At 42.4% G+C, this 16003-nt stretch overlaps 1 non-coding gene across 1 annotated transcript; it reads left to right on the forward strand.

Moving 5' to 3' along the window:
* The first annotated feature begins 14164 nt into the window (after positions 1 to 14164).
* Positions 14165 to 14239, forward strand: Trnat-ugu (transfer RNA threonine (anticodon UGU)). Its single transcript has one exon. It is a non-coding gene; the product is annotated as a tRNA-Thr (tRNA).
* Positions 14240 to 16003: the final 1764 nt, after the last annotated feature.

The following is a 16003-nucleotide window of genomic DNA, read 5'->3' on the forward strand; positions in this document are numbered from 1 at the left end:
ATTCCGTCGAAAATTCCATACTGTTGTCTAACAGGAGGTAAAGCTGATTAATTTCTTCGTCATAGTTTGAGAGCCAATCTTCAAATTTCAAAGCTATTGACTTACCTTCTTTCTCTAAACTTATTTCAGCATCGTGAAAGCTTAAGATTGCTTTGTATTCATTCAAAAAGTCTACTCCAATATAATTTCCGTCGACAATAATGGAACAATAAGAAAGTTCATAGAGAAGCTGTGGCTTTGACAAAAGAATTCTAAGTTGGTTTGTTGGCGCACATCTACACTTTTTCCAAAGATTGCACCTTGTAATTTAATCTTACGTAACGGAAGTGTGGGGGCAATCGTTCGATTTGTTGCATTTGCTAAAGGCTGTGTCACTAATTACTGAAATGGGACTGCCAGAGTTAAGTACTGCCGTAAATTTTACGTCATTTACTGTAATGTGAAACACACGATATGCAATGTTGCTATGTTTTACGTCGTGTTCCTGGAGTAAGATGTCCCTAATGTCTTCCATTTTTACGTAATTACTAGCTACGGCAGCTGCGTCGTCAGTTTCATAAGTACGTTTTGTGGCTGCCAGTGGTATGAGTCATTGCCTATTGTCTCTTTGATGGCGCGCGTCGTTATTGGGATTTGGAGACCTAACTTCTACAAATTCACCTTGTCGAGAGGGCCCTGCCCTGTTTGAATCCCGCCAGTTCTGATGCAATTCAGGTCTGTCGTTACGATCATATCGTCTGTCGTCATGTCGATAGGTTCCATAATTTCTTTCTTGTCGGTCACGTGGTAGAGAATTTCTCCCTGAATCCTAACTGCGCGCTGGACCGTTGCGTCTATTCTGTCTCCCTTGATAATAATTATTTTGGTTCCCAGATTGTCTGTTTCTCTGATTGTCTCTGTGATAGTCACTACCACGAAGAGGTGATCTTTTCCTGTAATTATTACTACTCTGTCAACGGTTGTTATACGGGTGGTGTCTGTTTTGGTCACGATTTGTGTTGTGAGAATAGCCTTGTCGTGTCCAGTTATTATTTCATTCATCGCGGAATTGCGACGGATGTGACCTGTAATTGTTGTGATCCTGTTTTCGCGTTCCGCGATTGTCAGTGTCAATTTCCAATTCTTGTAACAGTCCCTGAAAAGCTTCAGTGTCGTCTTTGCAACGTCATGCCAAAATTATATGTCGTAAATTTTCAGGCAATTTGATTAAGCAAATGCAGATGAGTTCTGAGGGGCTGTAATGGGTTTGACAGGTACTGATTCTTGTGCAACATGTCTTCAAAATATTTCACAAGACTGGAAAATTCAGATTGTTCGAAATGTTTCATCATTATGATGCTATGTTTTACTTGGTCTTGTGTGGCTTGAGACCAATATGCTAAGAGGAAGGCATGGTAAAATTCTCCTTCACTGTGGCAATCGTGAATGACTGATCGCATTCTTACAGCTGGTTCATTCTCTAAGTAGCCACACATAAATTCTAATCTGTGCTCTAATGACCAGTTGGGAGGAAAACAATGAGAGAATTGATGGACCCATGCTTGTGGATGAATGTCATTGTCAGAATTCTTAAATGTTTTGAATTTACGTGTAGTGATGAACAGCTTATAGTCAAAATCATCATGTCGGCGAGTCGCATGTCGGTCATTGTTACGTCGTGTCGGCGGTCCCATCTCAAAATTCGGTACACCTTGCCAATTTCTTTCATAATTTCCGAAATGCCCTATGTTATTATTTTGTGGCTTTTCCGTATTGCTAAGTCCCTCTTCCCGTGTTGGAGCGCGAGTGTCCTCTGAAATATGTAATTTTTGTATTATTTGTGCCAACTGATCTTGTACTTCCCGGATTTCTCTTTTGTGTTGCGTATTAATTTGATTCTGATTTTGTTTGAATTTCTTAATTTGTTGATACTCTTCTGTGTCAGTAATGGCTACAGGTCTTGTGTCATTCAGATCATCATCTACCTTTGCAGATAAGTTAGTGAACTGATCCGAAAGTTTGGCTACTTTCTCCGATAGTTTACTTATTTCCTCAGTGTGTTTTTCTGAACCAAGTTGCAGAGTGTCCATTTGTGTTGAAACCGTATCTACTGTGTCTTTTCAGTCTTCCTGAGTTTTTGCAAGTTGCGTAACCGAATCGGTAGATTCAACTAAGTCAATTTTAGCTTGTAAGGTCTCATGATTTTCATGAACAATAGTTTGCAGTTCTTTTATGGCTGCCTCGTGATTCTATAATGTATTTTCATGCAGCGAAAAAATAGGTTGGAAATGCTAACAAATTTGTGTTTTTACGTCATTACAGATTTTTTGACATTTCGATTCGATTTTATGTAACTCAGTAGTTAAATCTTCACGTGTTTGTTCAAGCGTATGTTCCACTGAGTCTAACTTTTGAAGCTTTTGTTCCATTGCGTCTAACTGTTGCTGTGTTCGTCTCTGGTGTTGTTCCATTGTGTCTAACTTTTGAAGATTTTGTTCCATTGTGTCTAACGTTTGAAGATTTTGTTCCATTGTGTCTAACTTTTGAAGATTTTGTTCCATTGTGTCTAACTTTTGTAGCCTTTGTCCCATTTGTTGCATTAACTGTAATAACAATGCACTGGTGTCTGAAACACGTTCCTCAGTGCTTTTCGGCAGTGACGTTGCACCGGCAACATTCACATTTGACAAGCAGAAAATGTGTCTTGACTTATTTGAGAAAACGGTGAGGACGCAAAACCTGAATCTGCAGTATTTGCAAGATTGTGTCCTGTCCTTCCCGATTCCTGAGGAGAGCTGTTGCCGACCGATCGATCGATAATGCTTCCTTGTTCACTAATTGTTTCACTGTCTACACCATTATTTGCAGCTGGCTCCATTTCCCTATGTACAATTACCAAATTACTACTTTGAACATTAGATAATTCATTACACGGTGGCGCTAACACACTGCTTTCGTCTTCACTGTCATTTCTCAGTTTACTTTGGAGCCTAGTATTAAGTTTTTCACACGCCATTATTGTCACAATATTTCACACGACAACACAGAAAAGCACAATTTAAAAAGCAAAATAAGAAAACACATTAACATAGCATTGAAAATAATATCTCGTTAATAGCAAGCGCAGCTGCGAGATACTTGGTGCAAATCTACAAGCATGCCACAACTGTTTTACTGTACAAGAATGAAAAACTAAAACTACAAATGAAATTCTCTCTACAATTACGCGCTAGCAATAAACAAAAGCCACACTAATTACACAAACTACAAGAAAAAATCAGAAGATTCCAGTGAGGTATCCTCGGCTAAGGGTCGACATACGTAACGTCCCCTTAGAAAAATTCATGAATTACTATGCTGGTTAACCCCTTACGATATTTGAACATACTTAGACATTTCGCTCTTTACCTATTCTGATCAACACTAAACTGACACACAATATTTTTAGCGCCACGCAATCTGACTTTCAAAAATCCCTACAAAAGAATGGCCCTGACTAACATTAACCTATACGTTTCACAAATCACTTACCTCACAAAAATCTTTGTTACTCGAACTACTGCAATACAGCGAGCGCCACTACTGCTAGCTAAATAAAAGATTCAAACTACTGAAGGCACTAACTACTGATAGCCATAGTTAGCAAAAGAAAGATTTTGATAAAGAACAAACACTGTATTTACCTTAATAGTGTTCAAAAGTCGTAATATACAGGGTGAGTCACCTAACGTTACCGCTGGATATATTTCATAAACCACATCAAATACTGACGAACCGATTCCACAGACCGAACGTGAGGAGAGGGGCTAGTGTAATTGTTTAATACAAACCATACAAAAATGCACGGAAGTATGTTTGTTAACACAAACCTACGTTTTTTTAAATGGAACCACGTTAGTTTTGTTAGCACATCTGAACATATAAACAAATACGTAATCAGTGCCGTTTGTTGCATTGTAAAATGTTAATTACTTCCGGAGATATTGTAACCTAAAGTTGACGCTTGAAACCTCCGACGTTCAGTTGTGTGTTGTAACAAACACCGGCCACGGTCGGCGAACAGTATCTGCTGAGACATGTCTACGATGACGACCGTGTTTACGAGTGTGGCTGTAGTGGACTGTTGTGGTGTGGTATAGCTGTCGCAGTGTCCGCATGTAGCGCTTGCTGCTATTGTTATTCTGCATTCGTCTCCGCACGCAGACCAACTGTAGTACACCGTGTTACCAGATGTCAGTGATAGTGTAGTGTTGTAGGAACTGTGACCATGGTGTATTCGAACTCTCAAAAGGCGGAGATGATACTCATCTATGGCGAGTGTCGACGAAATGCAGCTGAAGCCTGCAGGGTGTATGCAGAACGGTACCCGGACAGAGAGAATCCAACGTGCCGCACCATTGCAAAACATCTACCGCCAATTGTATGCAACAGGTATGGTCGTAGCACGCAAACGGGTCCGTAACAGGCCCGTCACAGGAGAAGCGGGTGCAGTTGGTGTGTTAGCTGCTGTTGCCATGAACCCACACATGAGTACACGGGACATTGCGAGAGCCGGTGGACTGAGTCAAAGTAGTGTCAAGCGCATACTGCATCGTCACCGCTTTCACCCGTTTCATGTGTCGCTACATCAGCAATTATATGGTGATGACTTTAATCATCGAGTGCAATTCTGTCAATGGGCATTAACAGAGAATGCGTTGCAGTTCTACCTGTTTACCGATGAAGTGGGTTTCACAAACCACGGGGCAGTGAATCTACGGAACATGCATTACTGGTCCGTGGACAATCCTCGCTGGCTCAGGTAGGTAGAGCGACAGCGACCTGGACTGTAAATGTATGGTGCGGAATCATTGGCGACCACCTCATTGGTCCTCACTTCACTGCAGGGACCCAAACAGCTGCAACATACATCGCGTTTCTACGGAATGATCTGCCAACGTTGCTCGAAAATGTCCCACTGCAAACGCGTCGACGTATGTGGTATCAGCATGATGTTGCACCTGCACATTCCGCAATTAACACTAGGCTGACCCTTGACAGGATGTTCGACGGGCGTTTCATAGGACGTGGAGAACGCATAAATTGGCCAGCCCGTTCGCCTGATCTTACACATCTGGACTTCTTTCTGTGGGGTACGTTAAAGGAGAATGTGTACCGTGATGTGCCTACAACCCCAGAGGATATGAAACAACGTATTGTGGCAGCCTGCGCCGACATTACACTAGATGTACTGCGGCGTGTACGACATTCATTACGCCAGAGATTGCAATTGTGTGTAGCAAATGATGGCCACCACATTGAACATCTATTGGACTGACATGTCGGGACACACTCTATTCCACTCCGTAATTGAAAACGGAAACCACGAGCGTACGTGTACCTCACCCCTCATGGTAATGTACATGTGCGTCAGTGAAAAAGACCAATAAAAAGGTGTTACCATGTGGACGGAATGTGCTGATCCAGTCTCTTCTGTACCTAAGGTCCATCACCGTTCCCTTTGGATCCCTACGTAATTCGGTGCTCTCCGAAACACACGATCGAACAGCGGAGGAGTGGTACTCAAGCGTCAACTTTAGGTTACAATATCTCCGGATGTAATTAACATTTTACAAAGCAACAAACGGCACTGATTACGTATTTGTTTATATGTTCAGATGTTCTAACAAAACAAACGGGGTTCCATTTAAAAAAACGTATGTTTGTGTTAAAAAACATACTTCCGTGCATTTTTTATGGTTTGTATTAACCAATTACACTAGCCCCTCTCCTCACGTTCGGTCTGTGGAATCGATTCTTCAGTATTTGATGTGGTTTACGAAATATATCCAGCGGTAATGTTAGGTGACTCACCCTGTATATATCAGTTCATGACATTCAGTTTTACAAATTTACTGTCTCTGTCCAGATCATCCGCTCTCAAAACTCCGCCATCTCACTCCCCACATCCGCCACAGCTGGCGGCTCACCTCCAACTGCGCAACGCTACGTGCTGCTAACAGCAAACTGCCCAACACTACAATAGCAAATATTACAACAACGCTAACCAGCCACAGACTGCACACAGCACACCCAGTGATTTTCATACAGAGTGCTACGTGGCGTTACCAATATAAAAACCTAAACAGCCTAAGTCGCACCTCATACCATAACTCCAACTGTAGTTCCAACGTGTCTAGCACCAGACAGGTTGCTTGCAGGCCCTCAATTGGCCTCCTCCTAACCAACACACGGCCATCACTGGCACCGAGGCAGAACAAGCTTTCATCAGAAAACGCAAAAGACCTCCGACCTACCCTCTAATCAACCCTCGGTTGACACACTTAAGTCACAAATGGCGGTAGTTTGTCAGTGGAATGCACGCTACAGAGCGTCTGGCTCGGAGATGTTCTTGAAATAACCGATCTGTAACAGTTCCTTGTGTCACGGTGGTGCCAACTGCTGTTCAAATTGCTGCTGCACATGTATTAAATTGCGCCACAGCCATACATCGAGCACAGTGGCCTTCCCTCTCGCTAGTGTAACTGGGTTTTCCCTTTTGATGCTAGTGAATTGTAAGAATGAGCATTACTGCAAAGGGCATTTGATTCTTAAGCACTATGTCAGGGTGAAAAACACTAAATAAATTACTTTTTCTCTCTTAACAACATGTGAGCAGGGTGGGTTCTTCCTTGGTTTGGGTATGAGGTACAATGAAACAGCATTTTTACATAAGATGACTTTTATTGAAAGTTTTGTACAACGGTTTCCTTACTGGACTGTTTGGGCTGGGAGAGCGGCAGCTGTGTCGTCTGTGAAGCCTTCTGCTGCGGCAGCGGCGGCGTCTGATTACGCCTGGCGATGTGTATCTAGTGTCGCCGTTTCGCCCAGTTGACTGGAGGCGCGCCCCGTGCGGTGGCCCGTTTAATCATTGAGAACGAAGTCGTGAATCGGATGGTGATACCTTGGATGTGGCGTCCCAGTGTTTCTCTCGCTATGCGGCCCCGTGTGACAGCGTTGTGCGTCGGCCAGCGGAGCGGCGCAGCGGGGGAAGGCCAGTGTCCCAGACTCGAACAACGGACTCCAGCTTGCCAGTCTTCGGCTGTCAGATCTTCATCCCAGCTCACAGGTGACTGCTGATGTCAGGCCGCCACCTTCCCGTCCTCGCGAGTCACCCGGGTACGTAAAAATCAGTCTTCAAATACCTTCTGGCAGCTCGGCTGCTGCTTGCTATTCCATTACAGCGGCGGACTTGGTGCTTCTGTGTACGATGTAGTCTCTTCCTGCATGGCGGTCTTCAGCACCGAAACTGAACTGAAAACTACTTCTCTCGGGCCCACTGCGTCTCGCGTATTTATTTACTTCAGTTCACTGGAGATGAACAACTTCACGGTCATTGCCGCTTCTCTCACGTTGAAAAGCTTCTCGAAGAATCTTCTTAACGTCGGTCATTAGCTCTTGGAATGTAGGCGAGGGCCTTTGAGCACATGTGACAATTGAGAAGCACATGAGCTGGTCGGGCGATGCCCTGACGGCTGAATCGACAGCTTCCGCTTATGTGGGGAGGGCGATGGCTTCTCCTCAACATGCTGACTTGCAAGCGCCGGACATTGCCACTGCTGCTATGTCCACTGTTTGCCAGTGTGTAATTCTCCTAAACTAAACTAAGTTTTCCATTTATTTTCTAATTTCTACTTCACTTCACATTGATTCCACTAATTTATTTCCATATCTTAAGTACCACTCAACACTAGTGCAACGTGTCTGTACATTCTCATGGCCACCGTTGTCAGCAATCACGTACAGTGGCCACATTCCTGCCAAGTCTTTCTGCAGTATCGCAGAAGGAACTCCCAGCCTCTCGTAGCCCTATTACAGGTCCTCTTTCAAAATCATGCCTTAGAGGCATTCTTGACTAATATCAGCTTATAAACCTCCTAACTCTCCGGCTAATTAGGCTTTCCTACATGACCGTGTACCTAGGGTCCCTAGTCTGTGGGGAAAAGGCATCTACTCCGAAGAATAATGCAAAACCGAGAGAATTAGATGATGATGTTATAGCCGAATCACCGCTGCTCAGTACTTTAGCAATGACGATTAGAAATAAATTTCCGTTAACTTTACATATTTTTATTACATAAACTAATTTTCAGTTATCAGTAGTTAGTGGGAAATTTGGAAAAAAGGTTTCCAAAGTATGTCATTAATGAAAATAACCAACGGTCGCCACTTCCACACCGGAACAAGAACAATTAAACTGAAACTGAACTTTATACTCGTAAGCATTCTTACGTAAGAGTGTTACTGGCGTCATGACGTAGGAACAGCACCTAACGCGCACTTTCAAATTCTTCACACCACACATGTCACAGTAGTCACAGTAGTCAAATAATAATCAAATAGCAAACACATATAACATATTATAATAACTTTCAAAAATCAAACTACGATTACTTACTGGCTGTAGATAGAAACTTTTTGTTGTATTACTCATCGTAATACTGTCGTAATTGCAGCAATCAGAAAGATTGTTTCAATTAACTCGTTGGTAAAGACTTTCATTTACCTAGCAGTTACTTTGATAGTTCTTTGTAACAAAAGTTATAAATTATGCCACAAGGTGTAATATTAGAAAATGTACTCTGACAGTGAAATTCAGTGTCCAAGTTACGTAAAGTTTTACTACCAATTTTTTATTACGAAAGTTACTCTGTTTTTAGCAAATGAATTAATACTGGCTTTTGCATCATTCTATTTGTGTCATTATTCATACAACAGCCAAAGATTTCATTATTACGTGCCGGCCGCTGTGGCCGAGCGGTTCTAGGCGCTTCAGTCAGGAACCATGAGGCTGCTACGGTCGCAGGTTCGAATCCTGCCTCGGGAATGGATGTGTGTGATGTACTTAGGTTAGTTAGGTTTAAGTAATTTTAAGTTCTAGGGGACTGATGACCTCAGATGTTAAGTCCCATAGTGCATAGAGCCATTTGAACCATTATTACGTAATTGTCCAAAAGTTGGACGGTTTATGTTTTGATAATATACAAATTAATGTTCACTTCATTTTCAGTCCATTTTCTGATTAGCTCGGTTCGTACAAAGGGATAGGATGGATACTACTTGGATAACGACTGAGGAAAATTATTTACGTGACAATGTGCACGAAAACAATGTTATCGAAGCAATAAAATTCCAACTACGCTGGTCAGCCTGTTACATTTCTAGTTCTAAAATGTCTAGATCTTACTTCACTTCATGATGCCGTTGGTTTGTCGAGCGGCTTCATCTAGCGATAAAATAGGGCACAAGTTGTTGATCTTGCCATACCATAGCCAAAAACAAGGGCCCACAGTACTCTTGATGGTATGTGAATTACTCTTTCTGCATTTGTACTGCGTCCATAAATGCCATACACATCACTTGCCCATATTAAACACCCGCCAAAACAACCATTTCAGTTTTCACTGCTCGGCAATTCGGAAAGACTTTTTATCTCCGCACTTTTGCATAGCCACACCGGCGAACACATACAGCCAACGACAGAACAGTCTCCTCGCGACTCCGCTGCTACTTTTTTCGCGCTCGCATACCCCAGTTTCCAGATAGTGCATTTACAATTTATAATACTGTTTGACAACGGCTTTTCCCTGACTAAGCCAGCATATCTACTTACAAAATGTTAACATTCCATGCTTATTCTCTTCGTTAAATAACAAACTGCTCGTGGTGTTATAAGCTCACCACGTCCAATCTCAAAGCTAGTTAAAGCCCATGACCGTTACAGCGTGTTTTTAAAGCAAACCTCATTTGCATCCTCGTTGTGGGGCTACTAATATCACTCTTATGCGACTGGCGTGAAATTTGAATAGACATCATCCAGATGTAGAAACACGCCCACAACGTTCATGTCGCACAACTTCTTCTTGATGTTGCGATTTTTCTCCACCTTAATTCTAACTTTAGAGATGTCAGTTTCGAACAACAGCCTGACTTTGTTTAGGATAAACCTGGCGACCCGGCAATCGGCAGGCGCTTGTTATTACTGTACAGAATAGCAGTGCGGTACAGGCCGGCGGCTGTACAGCGTCATCGGTCGAACAGTTGTTGCCAATCACAAGGCGACTGCAGCACGATCCGAGCCAGTGTGGTACTCAGTGTCGGGCGAGACCGTCTGGAATGCTACTGCTGCAGGTAGGGCCATGAAATAGGGCACCGCCTGCCAAACCTCCTCCCATACGTCACCACCTCCTAGCACGACAGCGATGGTGTAGCGGAAGACGCGACAGGTGGTGGAGACATGGCGCCAGTTACGAGAGCGGGTTCTGCTCTGGCGCCACTAGTGCTCGTTTGGGATTATAGCCAGCCATTACTCATTGTCAGTGCACTTAGTAGCCACATACACAGCACATGAACGAAACGTGGACAGCCCATGAGCAAACGACTGTTAATGTGTCGTTCCTGCGTCACAGTTTTCCAGTTACTCATTTTCCATTTCTGCTCAGGCAGTGTACTATTGGGTTGGTGCATACATTCCTAGCGTTTTCTATAAGTTTAATAAACACAACACATACACGAAACAGAGACTTTCGTCTTCAATAATTATTCTCCTTCACTGTTTACAACAGCCTGCCAACGCTGGAATAGTTTTTCGACTCAGCGAGTGTAGAAATCACGTTGTTTTAGAGATATAGAACTCGTCAAGTCATCTTCGGAGAGTATTTTAATCCGCAAAGGAAGGTCCTTGAAGGTTGTTCGATAGAGAGCGGAAAAAGTGAAAATCTGAGGGCGGAAGATCAGGTGAATAAGGTGGTGCGGATTTGACTTCCCAAGCCAACTACTGTATAGTGCTTTTTATTTGTCAGTCTAGCAGAAAGCGGGCGGGCGCTATCGTGTAACAAAAAAAATGGCTCTGAGCACTGTGGGACTTAACATCGATGGTCATCAGTCCCCTAGAACTTAGAACTACTTAAACCTAACTAACCTAAGGACAGCACACAACACCCAGTCATCACGAGGCAGAGAAAATCCCTGACCCCACCGGGAATCGAATCCGGGAACCCGGACGTGGGAAGCGAGAACGCTACCGCACGACCACGAGCTGCGGACTATCGTGTAACGGCATCACTTTACGCAGTCCTCCTCCTCGTTGTCCTTGGATTACGTCTGGAAGTTGTCTCAGCTGTTGACAACAAATGAAGCAGTGATGGATGCGTCTCTGGGAAGCAATTCGTAGTAGACCACATCGCTGCTGTTCCACCAGATGCGCACAGGACTCTGCTGTTTTGTTTGCGCTCAACCATTCCTTTCTTTTCCTTATGTTGGCATAAAAACACCATTTATTCTCACCGTTAACGATGCAGCATATGAATGGTACGTGTTGTTCACAAGACAGTTGATGACGAGCGTGCAGAGATGCACATAATAGCCGCCTGCTGATTTTTGTGATTTTGCCCAAGAGCTTGATGTACCCATATACCCGATTTGTCAACCTTTCCCACAGCATGCAAATGGCGCACGATGGTGAAATTATCACAGTTCATCAGATTTGCCACTTCTCGAGTAAACTGACGTGGATCACTGTGGAGTAACGCGTTTAAACGATCTTCATCAAACTGTGAAGGTCGTCTTGAACGTGGAGAGACACTAACGTCAAAATGATGCTCCTTAAAACGAGAAAACCTTTTTCTTGTCGTGCTCTGTCCAATGGAATTCTGCCCGCACAAGACCGAAATCATTCTGGCTGCCTTCGCTGTTGTTTCCCCTCTATTGAACTCAAAGAGAAGAATACACGGGAAATGATCGGATTTCTCCATTTGGCACTCCATTTTCTGGCGCCGACACCTCCACTCTCTCTACAAATGCCAAAATGACAATATGTAAACTCATACAGTAAAATACGAATAAAAAATGATCCATAGCGACTGGAATACCAATGTGCATAACAAAAACGCTACGAATTTACGCACCAACCTAATAAACTGCTGAGCGTTCCACAGATGGCAACGCTGAGCTACCGGACGTTTCCTGGCAACGAGCGTCACGGGTATATAGCCTTGGACCTTTTCCTAACGTTCCAGGAACTGCAGTTGAAAGTTATTATTTGTACTTTGTGTTTCCCGATTTACACGATGCTAAGTGACATTTCTGTATTATGTAACGAGCTAATGTCAAGAGAGATCGATGGAGGATAGCAAGTTTATGTGAATGGGAGAGGTGTTGTAATAAAACCCACGCAGAAATAACAGACTCTTTCTCCGTCCATTCAAGACTCGTGCATAGGAGTGTGTGGACTGTAGGGTGACTAGCTGGCCTTTTGCTGACACTGGAAGGAAAGTTTCCAATAAAGTCCTTTTTACCCGATGAACAAAAGCGTACAAGAAAGATTATAGTCTGCTGAAGCAGTCCAAGCGTTCTAGACCCGAACTGTAAACTCGTACAAGATCTTGTCGCAGGGCGTTTAAATGACAAACGTAAACACAGCGTACCGCTTCTAGCATAAAAGTGCCAAAATCGTGATTTCACATTAAATTTGCAAAGGTTTCAAAAGTTCCGTGAAAATATTTACGAAAAGTGCACTATACTCACTTGCTCAGAAAGTTCCTTGTGATGACGAAACGACCGTAAACAGAAACAAAACTCAACACACGTTAAGTGCATCAAATGCAATATGGCAGACTCTGAGACATGACGACAGCAGACAGCTACTAGCTCGCACATGCGCAGTGAGGCCGCTAGTGCCGAATTTAGAACTAGCCGTATTCCTTTGTTCCTAGAATTATCGCGCTTCGCTGCTAACTCGATCATTATAATGAGCGCGTTCACACGATAGACGGCCACCATTCACGCAACTAGTAGTCAGTCGATTACAAGTTCGTTTATCGTCTAAAACTGGCACACAACAGACAGGAATTCCACTGGTGCATGTCGCCCTCCTATCTATGGCGTAAATCGTTTGAAAACTTCACATTTATCCTTGATTTTGCTGTAAACAGTTAGCATCAGTCGTTGGAAGTGCATTTTAGAATACAACAAGCGTTTTTACTGCGCTGGGCGCACTCGACAGGGATAGAGATGTTATAAGAGAAATATACTGCGTTGCAAAACATAAGGACGACATAAATAAAGTAATATAACATATTAACAACTCGGTGGAAATTAGTGAAAGTGTGAGGGCTCGTTGGCAGAGGTCCCACGGTCGTGCACAGATAACTGACATCAGATGGTGTGAAGTAAGGGTGAGTACAGCGCCAAATGGGCGAGGCAGTTGAAGAAATGTGAAAAGACTATGTGCGTGTCAGTCAGTGAGCAGTTACATTGTTCTGAGGTGGTGTTCTTCATTGCAACACGGTCCGAAGACAACATATGTATGGCTTCACGCGGGGAAGAAACGTCGGGAAACTGGAAGCAGGAAGAAGTGTAACGAGTATACCACGTGAAGAAGTATGAAACCGAAATTTCCCTATAGATGGCACTAGACGTCAGTATACTTCAGAGTAATCATTGTCTTTGAATAAACGTGTCATTTATATACTTCTCATTTCGTATTTCTTTCAATTACCTTCAGTGGTGTAATTTAGCAGTTCTTTCTATGCGTGGTCAGAGTTCGATCGATCTATGTTACTTGGCAATGACACATTACGTGTCAGTTACTTCTCTCACCAGCGTATTACCTGTTAAAATATTTCAGTTCGATAAGAATTTTTGATTACATTTCGTTGTCTTAGTATCGTCGTCTAGGTAGGGTTGAGGTGTAAATCAATTGATGCGGTCAATGAACATTTTAATAACATTTATTCAGTGTTGAACGTTACACAGTGAAGGCGCAACAACACCACAAACACTGTAACGCAAAATTTAGCGACTATCGTAGTGACTGTATTCTCGACTGTGCTCGACACACACTCTCTTGGGCACTACACCCTTTTAAAAGACGCACATACTACAGCTTTCAAAAATTATAAATTTCACAGCTATTACATTTTAAACATATATATGACGGTAGTATCTGTTCCCGAATGAACAGTTACCGTGGATGACCATGCAGCTTTGCTAGAAGTGAAATGATAATTAAATGCCACAAGTAATGAGTATGATGGGCAAACATCTATTAGGCGCACTACGAATGTAGTGGTGTGGACATGTCGGGAATGTGGATCTCACGGGGAGCGTGCAAGGGATAAGTCCCTGCAGAGGCACTATCCACTGTGCCCGCGGTGGCTCAGATGGATAGAGCGTCTGCCATGTAAGCAGGAGATCCCGGGTTCGAGTCCCGGTCGGGGCACACATTTTCAACATGTCCCCAATGTATCTCAGTGTAAACTGCACAATGCGTAACACGTCATTCAAATTGCGAACGCCGCCTTTTTTCTGTAGATCATTATGGAAATAATGGGAGTGACACGAATCAAGAACCTCCAAAAAATGTCACTTAATGCTTCTACAAGTAATTAACATAGATCAATTACTAAAAAATATGCGAAATATGATAAAAGTTACAAATATTTACAATGCTTAGTGTTTTCAACAAAATATTCTCCCAAATGGCTATATGGGCCGAGATAAACAGTATCGTCATTTGAAACATGTTCGAGACGAGCTTAAACAAACAGAAAGACAACTTTTTCACTCGAAAGGACGATGAACTCGTAAGATACCAGCAGCTTGAGGTTCAAACCGGAGAAATGGTGAATGTAAAAGCAATTAATGTTTCTGACTTAGTCAGCTATCAGATGGATCAACACGCTGAAGCCTACCCAGTTCCGAAAAATCTTACTAAACCTCCCACTATCGAGATGATAAAATGTATATTATGCGGATGAAATAGCACTTTTGAGTGACACAGTAGCCCAGCTTAACAGAAGTTTAGCAGCCAATACAATGAATGAACTCGCTTTTCGTTTCAAATTGTGCAAATTTTCGTTACAAATGAATGAATCTAACGATGTAGCTAGACTCGCAGTATTGACTGCATTAGTTAGGTATCAGCATGAAAATGCCTTAGTGGAGGACCTTCTCTTGTAGAAATCTTTAGCATCACCTACTACTGGAGTTTCCTTGAATAGAATACAATTCCATACTGCACTGATATGTGTACCGATAGAGGAAAGACCATTAATGGCATAATCATGAGCGGTACAATTTATTAAAAATGTACTCTAAAACTGTTCTCATACATCAAGCACACACTTACAAGTAAAAAACTATCCCCCTGTTATAAGAGTGGCTCTTCATGAGGTCATAGAAATCATTAACTTCATAAAACCTCGGCCATTAAATAATCGCTTATTCAAAAACTTGGGAAACATACACATGTCTCTCCTTCTACATTCTGGTGTCAGATAGAAAGAAACTAACTCGTCTTCATTAGCTGACGGACGGGTTGCGTGTTTGCTAATTAGAACACATTTTCGAATTGAAAGTTCCCTTATTTGACATTAATTGGTTGTTAAAAACTGTCTGTTTAAGAGACATTTTGAGAAATATTAATGAACCTCATTTAGCCATTCAACGTAAACAAGTAAATGTATGTATTGCACACAAAAGAATTCTTGTTTCAAGAGAAAGATTTAAGTACTGCACAATTTACATGCGCTCCTGTTATTGCTTTTCGACAATAAATGGCTTTTTACAAGGAGACGCTGAAAAGGGAGAGACATTTATTGAAGAAGTCTTTCAGCAGCCGAAAGATCTGAATCAAGATTTTAACCAGTGTTTTCCAAATAAACAGCAGATTAAATTTTATAATTAACTGTGGATTAGAAATCCATTTCTAGTCAAATGCCGATATTCGACCATATCAGTAGACGAATGCGGAACTTTTATTGAACTAGCCTATGATTCATGTTTGGAAGAAATATTGAAATTAATACCATAAGCGGAATTCTGTTGCAGTTTAAAACAATGTTCTCGTCCGTTACAAAAAGCCATTCATAGTTACATATAAGTGCGAAAGACGTAACTCATCTCATGTGTCGAGGAAAGATAAATACCACAACAGTTGATGCCTCTCTTTCACCCAAGAAGCCTAATATTATGTATAAATTAG

The sequence above is a fragment of the Schistocerca serialis genome, chromosome 9 (genome assembly GCF_023864345.2).
Source record: "Schistocerca serialis cubense isolate TAMUIC-IGC-003099 chromosome 9, iqSchSeri2.2, whole genome shotgun sequence".
Classification (NCBI taxonomy): domain Eukaryota; kingdom Metazoa; phylum Arthropoda; class Insecta; order Orthoptera; family Acrididae; genus Schistocerca; species Schistocerca serialis.